We start from the raw sequence: 5000 nt of genomic DNA, 5'->3' as shown, positions 1-5000 counted from the left end.
ATGAATATTACAGAAAAGTTAATGTATTTAGGGAAACAATTAGATAGAATATACCTACAGCAGCAAAATTACCTAATTTTCTTTTTTTTTTTACTATCATTTGTATTTCATAATGTATAGTCTGTTAACTAAGAAATTCATGCTGACATAAAACGTATTGCACTGATTTATTCCAAAATTTAGCGTTTAAAATTCATAATGTATACTTTCAAAACCAGAGCTGGGAGCGTTCCTCTGTGCATTCCTATGTGCGTTCCTATATGCGTTCCTCGGTGCGTTCTGCTTTAGTTTGGCCGCGGTAGGCCACATACTATACCAAAGAAAAAGTTTCGTAGGCCACCTCCAGAAGGTAGGCCACATACTATACCAGCACCTATATTGCTTGAACAGTATGGGAGCGCTAGCCACGGCCAAACCAAAGCGGAACGCACCCAGGAACGCGCCCAGCTCTGTTAAAAAAGATTGTCGATTTCGACGAAATGTGCTAATTTGTCTTTCAGAAAACATTGTTTGTAATTCATAACGAATAGTTTATTGTTCAATAAAGTCATACAGGCATATAACGTATTGCATTGAAATTTTCCAAAATTTATCGGTTCTGATTCATAACAATTTCGAAATTTTTCGATTTCGTGACTATACTAGGACGTCAATCACTTTCACTTTGAGAGTGTTCACGTGCCCACCGCCACCATCTCCTTCTCTTCTTCCTCCTTCTTCTACCCACCTCCTCCACCTCCTTCTCCACCACCTTCTCCTCCTCCACTTCCTCCACCTCCACCTCCACCTCTACCTCCTCCACCACCTTCTCCTTCTCCTCCTCCTCTTCCTCCTCCTCTTCCTCCTCCTCTCCTCCTCCCCCTCCCCATCCTCCTCTTCCTCCTCCTCCTTCTTCTCCTGCTCCTCTTCCTTCTCCTCCTATTCCTCCTCCTTCTCTTCCTCTTCCTCCTTCTCCTCCACCTCCTACTCCCCCTCCTACTCCACCTCCACTTCCACACCTTGGCCCGCTTCTACGCCCACTAATTCCACATCTACGGTCTTCTTTGCTCTTCCACCTCATTTGCATTCGCTCCTTTCTCGTCCCCTTGTCCGAGAGAGAGAGCCTTCCCTTCGTCGCAAACTATTTCATTAACATCCGGGGAGTGTTTTTTGTTTTTTCATATTCAAATCTTTTCAAATTTAATGTATCTTAATTCATTTATTTTATCTTATTTTGTCCTATCTTATTTTATCTTATTTTATCTTATTTAATTTTATTTTATTTCATTTTATTTTATTTCATTTTGTTTTATTTTATTTCTTTTGAGTCTTTCATTTAAGTATCCATTTTATTATTTTATTTTGATTTGAGTTTTTTTTAAATCTTTTCAAATTTAATACATCTTAATTCATTGATTATATTTTATTTCATTTTATCTTATTTTATTTTATTTTATTTTATTTTATTTCTTTTGAGTCTTTCATTTAAGTATCCATTTTATTATTTCATTATGATTTGAGTTTTTTTTTTTTACTTAATATATTTTTCAGTTCTCCATTATATTCATTTTCATTATCATTTTAGTCCGATCAAGTTTAACATAATATTTCCTTTTAACTGTGTTCTATTTTATCTTATTATTCATTTTGTATGTTTTGTTTATTCCTTATTTCATTATCCATTTCTCAAACACATTACCTCGAAATCAATGATATAATCATAACATTTCTTTCGCATCTTGAGAGGAATGAAGAAAAGGACTAGACAGTGTCCTCCAGAGGAAAACTTTAATCTTCATTACAGACTCTTTGGAGTAACAAAGAGTTGAAATCTCCAAAAGAGACTCCATTGGTTCCTCATATGGACTTGTATCTCTCAGCCTCCTCCTCCAACATAAACACACTAAATATATATATAAATACATATATATATAAATATATATATGTATATATATATATATATATATACATATATGTATATACATACATATATATATATATACTGTATAAACACACACATACATATGTATATACATATATATATATATATATATAAATACACACACACACACACACACACACACACACACACACACACACACACACACACACACACACACACACATATATATATATATATATACATATATATAAATATATATATACATATATATATATATATATATATATATATATATATATATAAGATCCATAAAGTGAATCACAAACACTGTCATTTAAGTAGCACCGGAATAAAAAAAAGCTTTGAAAAAAAAAGCGGGAGGAAACTTGCCATGTAACTTGATAAGGAATGAACTATAAGCAAATAAATACAGAAGGGAAATGTAAAAAAGAAAATAATAATGATAATAAAAATCAATATGAATATTATGAAATTTTGAAAATCTCATCATCTCTGCTCATTATATGCCATTGTTATTATCGAGAAAATGATCAAATATATAAATAGATATCAAATTGATAAATAAATACATAAGTAAATAGATAGATAAAATGGTAGATAGATATATAAATAAATAAAATACATAGAAGAATGAAATAAAGACAAATAATTAAATAAATAATAAATGAATAAATAAAATACATAGAAGAATGAAATAAAGACACAAATAAACAAATAAAGAGATAAGTAATAAATAAATAAATAAATAAATGAATATACAAACTATTTTTATACTTTAAAGTAAATCTGGTGATCGCTACTTCTATGTCTTTGAACAACAAATAGAAATTAAACTAGTTCAGGTCTTTATCAAACCACTGGTCAGTCATTCCTTTAAACTGATTGACAGGTTAACTACTTTGTGTGGAAGTTAAGTCCCTGGTGTCCATGTTAATGTCATTTACTTATTTCGATAAGACAAATATCAGACGCTTTTATTCAGCTGCAATGATTTCCCACGCCCTCTATAAAATTGTCTTGTTATCAACAGATAATAAACAAATAAACAAATAATATATGATAATAGTAAGAATAATAATGATAATAAAGATAATATTGATAATGATTATGATGAATTATATTAGTGATTATAATAATAATAATGATAATGATAACGGTAAATAGTAATAACAATGATGATAATTATGATAATAGTTATAACAACAGTTGTAGTAATAATAATAGTGATGTTGATAATGATGACGACGACGACGATGATGATGATGATGATGATGATGATGATCATGATGATAAATGATTCAATATATGAGTAAATAAATGAATGAATCATTTAATTGATAATGATAATAAACAAAATATAGTTGAATTAATACAAAATAAGTAAACGAATAGGTAAAGAAGATAAATCCGAGAGACGTCACCATAGTTAAGAGGTTGAATACCAAATGCAATAAGAACGTTGCAACAACAATGGTGCAAAGCAATTTCACCTTTAACCCAAAGGTTCTTAAAGTTCTCAACAATTGCTGATCTTCCAGGACCCCTGGAGGGTTCCTCTCTTCGCCAGACTTAGGAAAGGTTCATCACAAATCCTCTTCGGTGCCAGTATGAACTCAGAAGATGCCACTATATTAGTTTTGCTTTATATATAAATAGCTAGAAATGCAAAGAAAAGGAAATAATAAGCATGTTATGATAGTTGTTTGTAGACAAACATCATGCGACATTGTACGTGTAAAAGTCTTCTATGATAATGCTTATGATCATTATATATATATATATATATATATATATATATCTATATATATTGTGTGTGTGTGTGTGTGTGTGTGTGTGTGTGTGTGTGTGTGTGTGTGTGTGTGTGTGTGTGTGTGTGTGTGTGTGTGTGTGTGTGTGTGTGTGTGTGTGTAAGTGAAGATTTGGAGTCTGGGATCCATATTGGAAAACTGTAAACACCAGACTCAATTGAAGGGTTTATTTGCTCGACGTTTCGATTCCCGTCCAGGAATCGTCTTCATGGGGTATAATGGTTACAAGATTGTGAACTCCTTATAAATCGTCAAATTGGTGAACCTGGGAAAGGTTTACCCTCTCAATCACATGTACAAAGCATACCTCTTTACAAATAAGATAAAATAAAATACAAATAATTTATATATTATATATATATCTATATATATATATATATATATATATATATATATATATATATATATATATATCTATATATCTCTCTCTCTCTCTCTCTCTCTCTCTCTCTCTCTCTCTCTCTCTATATATATATATATATATATATATATATATATATATATATATATGTATATATTATATATATATATATACAACGAGATTCCCAGTTAGGAACCTCAAATTTAACCGATAATTTCAGACTTGAATAAAATCACCCAACGCAAACGAGCCCAGTTTGTATTTCACTTCAAATACATTTTTATTTCATATAATTAATCTCAGAATTATAATCGCCGCTCTCCCTTGTTGACATGCATTAATCTCCTTTGCTGCCGTTAATTGTCTTGGTGATTTTGACAATGAGTACGTTGCGGACTCTCTGCATGGTTTGGTCTGCTTGACCTCTCGGTCGCTGGAACCTCTGGAGCCTCTGGAACCTTCGTTTTACGAGTCTGTAGATCATTTCCATGTCATTATTGCTGACACCCACTGCATGCTAAAGGACACAAGAAAAAGAAAGTCTTACGATGCTCTCTCTCCTCTTCCTCCTGGTCCTCCTTGTCCTCCTCCTCCTCCTCCTCCTCCTCCTCCTCCTCCTCCTCCTCCTCCTCCTCCTCCTCCTCCACCCCGTCCACATCCTCCGCCCCGTCCACGTCCTCCACCTCGTCCTTCTCTCTTTCCTTCTTCTTGTCTTCCTTTTCCCATTCTGCCTCATCTTCCTCGTCCTCTTTTTTGTCCTCATTCTCCTATTCCGCCTTGTCCCCCTTTTCCTCTCATTCTTTCTTCTATTCTTTCTCCTTCCCCTCCTCCTTTTCCTTCACCTCCTCTAATTCTTTCATCCCCACCCCCTCCGCGTTTCTCTAACTTTTATTTTCCCTTTTCCTCCCTTTCTTACTCTTCCTTCTCG

This window comes from Oratosquilla oratoria, chromosome 3 (genome assembly GCF_046742065.1).
Source record: "Oratosquilla oratoria isolate Oo_2021 chromosome 3, ASM4674206v1, whole genome shotgun sequence".
Taxonomy (NCBI): Eukaryota; Metazoa; Arthropoda; class Malacostraca; order Stomatopoda; family Squillidae; genus Oratosquilla; species Oratosquilla oratoria.
Note: the sequence above shows the minus strand (reverse complement) of the source record.